Raw genomic sequence first — 14,564 nt, forward strand, 5'->3', positions numbered from 1 at the left:
CATACATACATATACATACATTTATGTGTGTATATGTATACATACATGTATGTGTGTATATGTATATGTAATATCTAATGAAAGCTTAAGAGGAGCACTCCTTAAATTTAATAGTAACCAAAGAAATGGAAATAACTACGAATAAGAACACTTATATCTTCTTAGCACTTATGCTGTGTCCTTCAGAGCTTCTGAACAAGTGCATGGAATGCGACTTGACTTCCAATATGAGAAAAGAATTTAAATGACGCATTGGAACTTTTAGATTGTTTTTTTATTATAAGTATGTCGTAACTATGTACTCGTATGTAGAAATATGTGTTGGATTTTGTAGTTATTATGGCAGTTAGTTTGTTTGCTGGTTTGACAAAAACATAAATAAATGTTATGGCAAAACATATTCAAAACAAAAGTCAGAACAGTGTATAGAATTTTATTCATATCTTAATCACAGGAATCAGCAAATAATAGAAGTATACAAACCATTGACGTTCCACTATGTTCTGTGACTTTGTCGTCATTACGCGTCTATTGATATCGCGTTTGCAACCTTTTCCTTATTATACATTTCGAATATGCTTAGGCTTTAATAGGTTCCTCAACTATTTTCTGCGAGAAGAAGTGTGAATAAACTTTTTCAGCTGTGTCGCAACTTTTTCTTATTCATTTTTTTCCCAATCGCTATTCATAAGTTTTTAATGTCTACTCAAACAATTTTACATGCACATTTTATGCTCTATTCGCTTTTTCTTTTGTTGCGAGAGTTTGCCATCTTTCGTGCTTAAGAATGCAATACTGAAAATTTTTACGCAACAACATCTGCGTCACCTTACAATCAATGAAGATATTAAATGAGTTGGAAGTAAGTTTAAATAAAAAAGTAAATAAAAATTCTAAGAACATAGGGTAAAATATCACCAATACCATCGGCGCCACATGTTGTAAAAACTGCCAAAGAGATATTTCTCACCTAACGGTTATTTGTAACACTTTATACTAATAAATATCAAAAGGAGCAGAATGATGAGACGAATCTGGATGTCGTTTCGTACAAGCGATATCTTGAGTTAAAATTGAGATAACTTGATAAATTTTTGAGTATGCCGGTATAACTTTGGTCTAGAACCTAACTACTTTAGTGGCATTAAGTAAACATGTTGGGTCAGGAATGTGGTTGGTGCTAAATATTAATGATATGGGTTCTTATGCTCTCCTAACCTCCATATGCCCAATTTAACGATTTTAATGTTTCAATAACCCCTTTAAATTGCTAGAGTATGCAATCACTTACTTATTGTTGTAATTTTTTAAATTAATAAGAACGAGTAGACAATTCTTTTACACTGAAAATGTACGTAATAAAATTTGGTTAGTTTAATAATGGGCTAAAGGCTGCTAGCAATTCTATGCAGTGTTCAGAATCAGGAGACTACAAAAACATAGGTACTACGTTGTAACATTATAAGCTGGCTGTGGTAATTTTTTTGCTTATTCAAGCATTATAAACCGCTGACGACTGCAACTTGTTGCATGCAACACACGAAAAATTAAACCACGAAAACAATACCCTTCAACGATAGCGTCAAACGCTGTGATATATTGGGATTTATGTGAGAATGTCAGAGCAGGCACAACAGCAACGATGTTTTTCTCCTCCAATGCTTGTAAGCATTTATGTTCCAATTTGTATTCATGTTACTTGTGTGTAGTATGTACATACATACATGCCCATTGCAGCATGTGTCAAAAATGTTTCTATGAAATGTTCATTACGCATAGTTGCTTTTATATTTATATTTGTCCAAACCATTAAACTTGCTTTTCGAATGCTTTAAAAAATCACTTGTGTTATTATAGCACGAAAAATGGTATTATCTGCAGTTTATGCTATAATTAAAATTTGCTGAGGTCAGTAAAATGCTATACTTATAACAAAATTTATTATTGAATTTTTTTTTTTTCAAGTCAGAAAACAATTATCTGCTAATTATATTCTTGAAATTGGGGTTTTTATTTTTATTTTGTACAAAAATTGTTTTCTTTCACGAAATTTGGCGTAAACGTGTCCACTTATGTGCCAAATACACTGTATTTTTATACCCTGAAGAGGGTATATTAAGTTTGCCTTGAAGTTTGAAACGTCGGAGCCCATATAAAATATATACATAAATGATCAGCATGATGAGCTGAGTCTCTTAGTTTTCGAGATATGGATCTGAAATTTAGCATATAACCTTTTCTCACCAAGAAGCTGCTCATTTGTCGTATTGGCCGATATCGGACCACTATAGCATATAGCTGCCATACAAACTGAACAATCGGAATCAATTTCTTGTATGGAAAACTTTTTCATTTGACGAGGTATCTTCACGAAATTTGGTACGGACCATCATCTAAGATATTATTAGAATCTCCGAAGAAATTGTTCAGATCAGATCACTATAGCATATTGCTGTCATACAAGTAACAAAAATTATTCAGATCAGATCACTATAGCATATTGCTGTCATAAAAGCTGAATGATCGGAATTAAGTTCTTCTAAGCAACCTTTTGTATTTGTGAAGGGTATTATAGCTTCGGTTCAACCGAAGTTAACGTTCTTTCTTGTTTAATTTAAAATATGAAAAAGGAAACCTTATTTTAACTTAAAATCAAAAAAAAAAAAAACACGTAAGTTCCAAAAAAAAATCTCACATTAAAATTTCTGATGTTATAAATGCTATGCTAAATTTGCTCAGAAAATGCAAAAAGAAAACTCACTAAACGAATCAAAACTGCTGCTACTACGAAGTTAAAGGCAGATGAAAGAAGAAAGGCGCGTTGAATCGTTTTTCAGCTGTTTAGTTTAAGAATTTTTGGGGCGAAGAATTTTTATATTTTCACTGCTGCTATTTTTTAGCAAATGTTACAATTATCGGTTAATTATATCCTTGAATTAACGACTCATACTAAGCCGTTCTAAGGTGGTTTTTAACTGGCTGCAGTTTTGCCTGTATGTGTAAGTGTACATATTTATACTTGTATGTGAATACGCTGCTATAAATTGTGTGCAATTGAGTTTTTGTAAAGCACTTTCAAATGAAACATGAACCTTTCGGTATAGTATTTGCAAACCTAGAATAAAATTTTGTGAAAAATATGTTCAGTGTGAATAAGAGCAATAATTAGTGCCCGAAACAGATACCAATCGCAAAAAAGTGGCAAAAAACCACTAGCAGCCGTAAAATGCAACTGACAGATGGAAGGCCACCCTCTGTACACACGTTCTTAAATGCAAACTAGTTATGCATTTCATGCAATATATAAAAACTGGATATGCAACAGCCAGCTTTTGGGTAAAATATACTGGACATGGATTGTGCTAAGTCTATAAATACAGATATACAATTGAAGTTGTAAATTTTCACTTCTTTCCTGAGGTTGGCCCTCGCTTGTTAAAAAATCTTGCTACATAATGTGGTGAGATGTAGTACATACATATGTCACAATGAGTAGGAGAATATGAGAAACCACCAACTGCAACACAAAAGCTATGACAAACGAATGCAAAACCACAAAGAAAGCAGAAATGTACCGAAATATACGACTGTCTGATCCAGAGACACGAGATATAGAGGGGGTAAAGCTAGAGCGGTGCAAACAAACATTTCATGGAAATTTCTGCAACTGTAACATTTTTTGCTTTCGTCCAAAATAATATTATAATCAATATATTGGCGCTATACCTTTTTTACATATAAAATACTACACGAGTATATATCTAGACATAATACAAGAAACCTTGAAGAAAGATATCCCCGCTAGCAGTCGAAAAGATATGTCTTCTGTATGTAAGTCCAAGGTCTATGCCAAAGGTGATGGAATTTAACCCCTTTAATTTAAAATTCAAGCTAATTTTTTTTCAAATAAAAATATTTTATTCAAACTTTCTATTATTCCAAAGATACATATTTGATAAAGAATTTCTATAGTATCTAATGTTTAACTGTCTTCGACTTCCGTACTTGTTGTGATTAGTTTGTTGCTAGCTGGATTAAGAGACTTGAACAAAAACTCAAGCTTGGACAAGTTCTGAATGAAATAATATTACTGTTAAAAACTCCAAACGAATAAAGGAGAGTGATTCCATTACTTCCTCTTATAGGAATATCAATATAAAGATTTCTTACAAAATTACAAGATTATAAACCGAAGTCTGAAGAGTATGGAAGAGTGCTGCATCCAGAAAACTCAAGGATTATCTTGTGCTCTACTAGATTAGCGTCACCAATATATAGCCATGTTTACAGGTTTTCAATATTTAGCTTTGTGACACTTCATGTATGAGGTATCAAGTGTCACGTCACAAGCTTTGCCTGGTACTATGGTACTATGTATGTTCTAACCCAAAATTTAAGAATAAAGCAAAATATCTAAACGCTAAAACTTCTTGTGTCAGCGGCTGCCATAAATAATCGAAGAGATTGGTTTGAACATAGGGGACCATATTTTTCCCGGCAAAATCCGGGACGGTTTTTTTTAATCATCGATTTTTTCCATATTATAATTCCTTCATAGTCTCGACATATTATATAATAGGTGAGCGAGCAACACATTTTTATTTTCTATGCCCAGGACGTTCGGGATGCTTAACCAAACCAAACCGGGACGAATGGTCAGCTAAGTTTAAACTCATGCGCAATAAAGCTTGCAAATAAATCTGTCGAAAACCCAAAGTCTGGAGAATTTCTTAAAAAATGTTTAATTTTAAGGTTTTCACTTTTTCTATTTTTTAGCAGATGTGTCATATCTAATCATTCACGATTTTATGTTTATTCACAAACAAAGAAGCTATAAGTACACACATAACCTATTGAGTATACTTGTTATTTCCTTTTAATCTTTACATTATATTTATTTTATGTTTGTATTGTATTTGTTTCCACTTTGTACATTGAAAGAGCTAGCAATTTCTGTGAAAGCAATTGATTTTCTTGCCTTTGGCAGCTAGCGAATTTAAATCAAATCCCAGAGAAATAAAAATAAGAGTGCACAGTTTCCAATCGGTTTCTTAGTTTTATTACTCATCTTTTCTTCTCCTTTCAACTGGTATATTGATATATTTTTTGCTGACGTTTAAAACGTACACAAAATTTTAAATTCTTAGCAGTATTGTAGAAACCTATAAATATGGGATAAACTCGGGGAGGAACACTTTATTTAACCGATTCATTTGATGGATTATGTAGTATCTTTTCAGCAAAACGGAATCATAACATCTGACATTCTGAAATAGCAGCTACATTCATTCAACAAATAAAAAGGGGAAGAATCAAAGGGAGTCGTACAAATAGTGAATAGACGCCAACATTATTATGCAGCAATATAAAAATAATTATATCTTTAGCTAAAGGCAATAAGGAATAATGGCATCAGATCTACATTTTAAAGTGTGACATATGTATAATCCAAGTCCAGGTGCTACATTTCTTGGCACTTACTTGCAAAAATTGATAATCACATTTTAGTAGCAAATCTAAAATCACTTGCTTGACATAGCAACAAAGCAAGTACAAACTGAAATTACGACATCAACTGAAATAAAGGGAGAAACTGTATTTGCTGCAGACCTTGCGGGATAGCGCCAACACATCGAAATGCAAACAAGCAGGTGTTGCGTATACGCTATGACAATAGGTTTTGGACAAAGCCGTGCCAATAGCATGTTGTGCATGATTGTGTGTCCCTCTTATAAAGCTTATGTAAGGATATGTGTGTCTTGCTGTGCAGTAACAATAGTATTAACCGCAAATGTTTAAATTTCCGGATACTCAGTCGCCTACTGCGCAGGTTTTTGCTTTTAAAATTGAAGTCACAGCTTAAATACTTAAGAAGAAATACGTACAGTCAACGGAGCTGTGCATTATTAATTTAAATAATCGTTTGTTGTTAGTTTTTCTGATATAGTACTACAGTTACAAAATAGTAGTTAATCCATTGAAATAAACTTAACTAACGCGGATTTCTTATAATCATTTCTATAACAAAAATCGTAACAATGGATTGAAGCATAATTATTCAATATATCAATTTGATGAATTAGTAATAATAGTGTTAAAATGAAATTTAGGTGAGCAGTAGAGTAGTAGGTTTATAAATACAAAATTAATAATAGAATTAATAATATAAGTTGCATAGTTTCTATATATTCCCGGAAAAATAAGTAAAATTAGGCAACACAATGATTTCAGCACTTCCGCTGCTGTGTTTAATTACTTGTTTGTTTTGTCTTGGTATGTGAAAAGAACGCTAGTTCACACCTGAAAATATCGCTTTCCTCATCATTCTTAATGAAAATTCAGGAAAACAGCAGTTGCACCATCTGTTACAAATGTTTCGATTTAGCACGATTCTCTTAAAAATTATGTTTTTTTCACGGATTTCAATTTTTCTTTAGCTACGCCTTAGCTCTTCAGATTTTTCCTTGAAATAAAGTAAATAACAAAACCAAATAAATAAATTGATACTTATCAATTTTTGTAATGTTAAACAGGTATGCATATACCGCCCACATCCTCCCAGACAAGAGTCGAAACTCCCTGGCGCAGATACAGAAACAAACAAAAAATCATGTTGTCAATGGCTTTTTTCGAAGCTTATTTAAATATTTCAATTAGATTTCTTCTCACGTAATATTGATAAATTATTACCAAAATTTGTAATACGCTGCCAATGCTATACTCCATCTAAGCACAGCTGTGCGAAACCGAAATTTGCTGAGTGATAATAAAAATGGTGTAAGCACTTAAGAAATGGCTGCTAGGCGCGGTGGCACTGCGTGGAGGGTATTAAAATTGATTTTTTCGTTATATATTTCTGGTGTTCAAAATATTGCCAAAACCTATTCCAAAAATTGTATTAGAATCGGAAAAATTGGTACACACATGCATAACGCCATTCAGGTCGCTTCAGCTTATTCTATACTGCTCGCTTGATTTTACACCTTCTTTATGCTTGACGGTGAAATCGGTTCTTATTTTCCTCTAGCCGTTATATTCAATAAAATATTTTTTTTTAATTTGACAGCGGTTTATTTTGAAATACATATTATATATACATATGTATATATGCAACGACTTTTAGCAAACAACTAAACTGAATAATTACTACTTAGTTTATATACGCTGTAAGAGAAAAAAAACTAATTGCCGCGATGTAACAGCAAGTGCTCTAGTTATGACTAACAGTGGAAAAAGTGAGCAAAACGAATTATGCGCATGTCCTGCCGCTCATACTCCTTTCTTTGTACGCTTCGACACAAAAAAAAAACAGAAAAGAGAAACTGTTAAATACCATTGCACAGTTATCATTTCTCATGCAAAGGCAATACAATACGGTACGTGAGCGCATCGTATTTTTTGACTTTGCTCCCTAAGCAGACATTTAATTATTTTGCAAAAGCAATTTGTTTAGTTCAAGCATCTATTAGCACATTAATCAGTGTTAACGGTACATGTTTACGTGTGCGAGTTTTTATAATAAACAGATTATTTTCTAAGCAAATCTAGCCAAGTGAAAAATTAATGGCCAAACTATCTTAACTCAAGACATAACCAAATTAGTCAATTTGAAAATTTCAAGTCGATAAATTGATTTTCATTTTTAGAACTTATTGGACGAAGACCAGATATGTAACTTTTTTTTAAATTATTTTTATAAATAATAATAACGATTAAAAAGATCTTAAAAATATTTAAGCAAACATTCAGGCTAGGTAAGGAATCTTCGCTTATACAGTACCTACATATAAGTAGTATATATGTACGTAGCTACGCGTATGTAAGTATGATAACATAGCGGTGCTGAATGCAAACCTAAACACTGACACACGCAACTAAAATGAGCAACAATAGTTTCAAATCAATTCATTCTTATTGCTTTGCTGCTAAAGCTGTTCCAAGTGCCAGAGAAAACGGCGGTTCTGTGGTCAATGCATTAATTAACGCAATTAACCACACTTCAGAATTATGGATAGTTAATTACAATAAGATATTCGATTTTCTGACTCTTATACTATTCTCAGCTTTGGTTTAGCACTTTGTAGTATGAATACATAAATTCGCATCAACTTTCTCGATGTTCATGAGGGTGTATTAAAAGATGCCGGAGGAATTCGCATTTGCAGTATATCCGTTTTTATTACAAATATTGTAGCCCGAAAGTCGATTCAAGTTTTTTTCATGCTTTGGCATTCTAATTAAATACATTTATTTATGTAATTAAAAAATGTACGTACGAGTATAGTACATTTGTATGTGTAATGCCATTAATTGTAGTCTTATGTAGAGTTTCACACTTAAATTATCCAATCGCTTCTCTTCTATACTCTTATCAATTTGACACATTTTCATTAACCACTAACCATATTCGAACTGTTTTGCCGGAGCCACGGAATTATGGCATGGCATATTGGTGTGCAGCGTTTCATTTATGTGCCAGAGATAATGTGGTGAAACTCATGTACTCAAAAAGCTTGTGGCAAATATTGCGAGCATTTAAAATTTTGTTTTTACTTTGCTATTTCAAATTAGCCACAGTTATATAAACTGAAATTTACTTCTGTTATCTGTCAACGCAAGTTATTTTCGTTGTTGATCAGTGAGGAGATCATTGTATTGCACACAAATATGTTACTCAGTGGCACTTACAGCTACTACTAATTCGTAAAACAATAATAGTTTATGCTATAAGAATACGCATACTAAAATACTGAAAATTGTATTTTATATATACAGCTACATATACATACATATGTACATATATGCAGTTATATACTTGTATGTATTACATTTGTATAACTGGGAACGCCTCACAACAATTGGTACTGATTTTCATAAGAGATCATAAATTGTTACCACAACATACTTAATTTGCATAACCCAAGAGAAGTTTGCGGGCTAAATTTACATTAAATTGAATTTCCCAGTTGTGGTCACGCGCTAGAATCGCATGCTTTTTTAATCTCATATTGACATTTACAGTTTTGTTATCTTCTTTTTATGAAAGTCTTTAACCGACAGCTGGAGTATTATCGTTATCACAATTAATATTTGGATCCCTCTCTATGTAGAATTAAATAATTAACTCACGTAGAAAAAATAAAAAATTGGCAGGTTTTTCAACGTGTAAGTATGAAGCATTACATATGTATTGTATTTCAATCCTTTAAGCAAACTTTTAAAGTAACGTCATGCAAAGTGGAGTGTGCGCCATTTTGTGACTATAAATTTCCGCTTAACTTGATTGATGATTCCTTAACTTCTTTATGACATTTTTCATGCGTAAATGAATGCTGCAAAACATGCTTACAAGTATATATATATATATATCTACAACATACTAACAGTATAATTTGCATAGCATAAACTATAGCTATTTACATTCAGGAAAACATACTTAGTTGTGTGTAGAATTTATGCGCACGCATAGTTATTGATGCGTACTTGCATGACCTTTTTTAATAACACTGGTCTACAAACAAATGTTTATGCTCTAAGCAAGGAATTTAAAATGTAAAATATTATGACATTCTTTTACAAAAGCCAACGTAATTTTTTTTGCTGCTCAACTTTGCATTAAAAACTTAATACTACATAATCGCGGGATCCCTCGGACCTACAGAAATTCCTCCTCACAATTTTACTTCTCTGTTAAACGGTTGGAGATATGTAAACGGAGCCGTGTTGGCTATTTGTACGACATTTTGTTCAAATCATAAATGTCATAAAATTATCTACTTAATAAAACAAAACCAGCACACATTTTGATTAAATTTGAGTGTTTTTTTTTTCATTTTAACATCATGTTGTTCTTGTTGGTAAACCCTGTACAATAGTATTTTTTTATTATTATATAAAAGAAAAAATTATTTCTAAATTAAAAAAAAAATCATTTTGAAAACGTAATATTAAAAAAAAGAAGAACAGGAAAGGTTTCGAAGTATCAAAGCCTGCATTCTTATGGCATAATTTTTTTTTTGCAGACTAGTGTAGTCCAGTGTTACCGGTGGGACAGCAATAACCATAAATAAAACAATATTTTGAAGTCTAAACTACTAGGTATAAACCCTCCGATGCACAATATGATAAATATGCAAAGACGTAAATATGCTTAGGCACAAAAACAAAACAAACTCTTAGTATTGGCGAAATACCTTAAAGTATGTATCACACACAGTAGCAACATAGCTGCAAATAGTCAAAGTTCAATACCACCTTGAAAACCACAGTATTTTTTAACATATATTCAACGATAAATCTGATATTATAAGATTTATTTCCATATGATTATCTCAATTTATACAAATATTAGGTGTAGTAAAAAGAAATGCTTAATTTTAGCATGAAATTGAATGCTTTAATTATTACTTTTCGTATTCAACCTTATTCAAATGGTTCCAAACGGTTTATTGTGCAATGTTTAGGTACTGGACAATCGTAAACGATGTTTGGACTCGGCGATTTGCATTATTTGATCGATTTTTTTTGATAATTGGTCGTCCAGAGCGTGGTGCATCTTTGACATCGAAATTACCGGAACGTAATCGACGTAAACGAAATTGCGCATGATTGGCTGTTACAGTAACAAGACCATAAACGCTATTAACATTTTGAGCCGCCTGGGTTTTCGCCCTTATCGAAGAAAAACTGTAAAATATAGCGTATTTTCTCTTTGCTAGTGTCCATATTTGACGCGCGCGCTTAAACAAAACTGAATCAACCAATCACAAAACTGTCAGAAAAGTTTTTTTAGTACGAAATGTCATCTTTCTAACGCCATCCAGCCGAACCCGAGATACAGATAAATAACGCCATCTATTGGAAAAATTTCCTTTTACTACACCAATATTTTCATATCAACGTTACCAGTGTCCGTACTCACGTATGTGTGTCATATAAAACAGGAATTTTGTTCGCAGGTGAAGCTAAATAAAATATTACTCAAATAAGAGCGAAAAGTTTTTACATTTGTCAAGTAAGCATAGATTTGTTAAGGACAAAACTTCTGGTAAGTTTTACCAGTTGGAAAATGCATAATGCATTACTTTTATCAAATGCGTTTTATTAAGCACTTTATTAAAGCCTGATTAAGTTGCCCAAAGAATATTTTTCTGAATATTTGGTAGGTAATCACACCTTGCTGAAAACGAAAACGCAGCTTGAGCTAACGATTAATTAATTACCGTATGGTAAATAGCTAAACTATTTAAGATTGACGACTCTTCAGTAACATAAATATTCATTGCGGTGATCAATATTATTTATAGCACATCCTAATCTGGTTTTACATTCATGCTGGCTTGTCCTCTATTTATACTCAAAGTCTTAAAACCACAAAGGTTTATTTTAAGCAAGAAAACATTTACGCTAATGTGCGTGCTTTCTTTGAAAAAAATTTGCAGTGAGGCATTTCAAACGAGTGTCGATTAGAAACCCCTCCTTTAACTTTGAACCAATATACCTTTGATATATATGTATCTTACATTTATATGTGTGTATATAAGCGCATATATTTTTTGGAAAACACTCGCCCTTCTTTAACTTTAATACATTACGCCGACATATTTATATGCATGCACATACTTACATACATACATACATATGTATATAGCAGTGTGCATTTTAAGTTTCACACAAAGTGGAAAACTTTCAGGCTCCATGCATTTCACCACACTTGCTTTACGTTTTGTAGCATGCCGCTCCTTTCTTCTATAAAACTTGCTTAAGCGCATTATCATGTGATTAAACTACCTTGGACTCTTCGCTTTCTTTTTTTTAATTTTTTTTTTAGATTAAATTTTAAAAATGCGCATATACTATATGACAATTGCTTCTGTTCAAATGCTTTTAAGAGCCCTTCGTTTCGTAACTTTTACATTAGTTTCTTCTCTTACCACTTTCTCCTTAACGCTTATTGCATTCTGTTATTCTTTGCTTGATGACTTATTTTCCTTAGCATGCTTCATCATGTTTACTTTTCCTTAAAATGTCCACTCCTTCGTTCACACATGTCAGACGCCAAAATAATTTGCCATTTCGATTCACTAATGGACTTTAAAGTATGTTGTGTGAACAAACAAGAGCACATTATTTTGCTTATAAGTATGTATGCATGTACGCATTTTCATTTTACATACATTATGTGTATAGCTTTATAAGAGACCAAATGCATTCACAAAGCATGGCATGACAACTTATACAATCATATAAATATCGTTTTTCTTTGGGCATATGTATTTATATAACTTCCTATTTCTTGCTCGATAAACAAAATTTAAATGAAATATAGGGTGCTTGTCAATGGCATAACGGTTTTAGTTCATTTCGTTTTAAATACGTTGGAAAATTATAGAATTGAAAAGGATAATATCTTGGAGAATGACAAAAAGATGTCTTGAATGCGACAATAATAATATCTACAAATCTCAAACCTTCATCACTTCTGATTTCTGCAGTTTTTTTCCGCATGTTTTTTGCATCCACAACCGCTTATATTGTAGTGAATATGTTCCTTATGTTGAAATTGATGAATTTGATAGAGAAAGCGGAAGAAATATGTTTATAAATGATGAAACTGAAATCTCTGTATAGTTCAGATTATTATTAGTTCCTAATATTTATTTCCTTATTACATATTTACACGATGTAAAGCCCAATTGACAATTCTGCTCGAAACTCTTCTGGTGTGAACGTTCATACCCAGTTGCACGGTGTGTATGGGTTAGATTTCGCGCTAGTTCTTTTAATGGATTGAAGTCTCGCTAACTGTCACTTGCTGGAAACCTGATTGCTATATCAGAAAGAGATTTGGAAAGCTTTCACACAACAGAGAGTTAAAATATGCAGAAGCTGTGTCAGCAAATGGCTTGGTGAGAGTTAATTAGTGCTACGCCGTGGCAATTGTGTAGACTTTTGCATTCCTAATTGTAAGTTACGATCATTGCCTGTTTTTGCTTTACTCCAAATTACTTTATGGAAATTATGGAATTAAGGTGTAATTGTTTACTAAGTTTAGCTATAAAATGTAATCTGGTAGTAATAGGTATTTTAACTATTCACATTTTAATTAGTTAACTGAGTTAAGAATATAAAAATTCCTCAATCCAGGTGAAGAAAAAGGATAATCTGTCTATGGTGGCCAGTGAAGGCAGCTAAAACAACATGACCTGATTATATTAGATTTCTGAACTGAAAGGCCGCGTGACTTCGAACATGAATAAGCAAAGTTTCATTGCAAATCACTAGCATGCAGAACTACGTTAAAAATACATTAAATTTCTTTGGGAATACAAACGAAACAAAAGAAATATCAACAATTCGTGGCAACACATGTTCAGACGTGTTCACGCCGTCAGCAATGCTAATATTTTGTAAGCTACTTCATACTGCGAATATTAACTTTTTAAGAAAGCAAAGAGAGAAAAACGCGGAGTGAAAAAATACTAAGCGAATATTTTTATACTCTTGCAACATGTTGCTACAGAGTACCTATACAAGTTTTGTTTAACTAACGGTTGTTAATCCAGATAGATATAGGGTTATATATATAAGTATATATATATAAATGATCACGATGACGAGACGAGTTGAAATCCGGATGTCTGTCCGTCCGTGCGTCTGTCTGTGCATGGTGTAACTTGAGTAAAAATTAAGATATCTTGATGAAACTTGGTACACATGTTTCTTGGCAAAAAAAAGTAAGGGCGAATAGTACAGAAAAAGGGGCACCTGTACTTTGAAAATCTTGAAAAGAGAGCAAATATTTTCATATTGTGGCACCGCCCACTTTTAGCAATCACATATCTCGGGACCTGCTCGACCGATTTCACCAAATTCATAACATAACATTCCCATCAATTTTTTCACATTCCAGTATGCAAATAAAGCACTAATTAATATAACGGGATAAAACTTTGCACGAATAGTCCCTATAAAGTGTGCCACCATATGACCAAAAATTGTTCAAGTCGAACCAAAACTGGTCAGGCTCCTAGGTACCAAATATGTGGACACCACTGCCTATAGTTGAATTTTTACCGAAAATATCGGTCAATGTGTGAGATATATATTTATAAAATTGCTTGAAAATATGATCTCAAGTATACCTCAGCAATATTAAAATTAACTCAATTAGCCCATCCCTTTCTCTCTCCCCAATATAATCTGTATAATAATTTCCGATTTTGCACCTGACAAAATGTGTTATACTTAAAATTAAATAAACAATTTTTTTTAAAAATTGTGTAGGAATATGCATGAAAGTGGTCTAGACATTAGTTCAAACCTTACATCACTAAAATAATGAATTGCGATCCTCTGGTTGACATTTTCACATCAACTTATTATATTAAATTCAGCATCTTTAGTTGAGTTTATATAACTCATTTGAAGATGATTTTAATACAATTTTAGTTGACGTAAAGTAAAATATAGTAATAAAACTAACTGAATCTATGATCTATAATATAACTAAATAAAATACCAAATTTGATTGTAATCTATTTCGAATAATGAATGTTGAATTG

This window comes from Bactrocera oleae, chromosome 2, assembly GCF_042242935.1.
Source record: "Bactrocera oleae isolate idBacOlea1 chromosome 2, idBacOlea1, whole genome shotgun sequence".
NCBI classification, from domain to species: domain Eukaryota; kingdom Metazoa; phylum Arthropoda; class Insecta; order Diptera; family Tephritidae; genus Bactrocera; species Bactrocera oleae.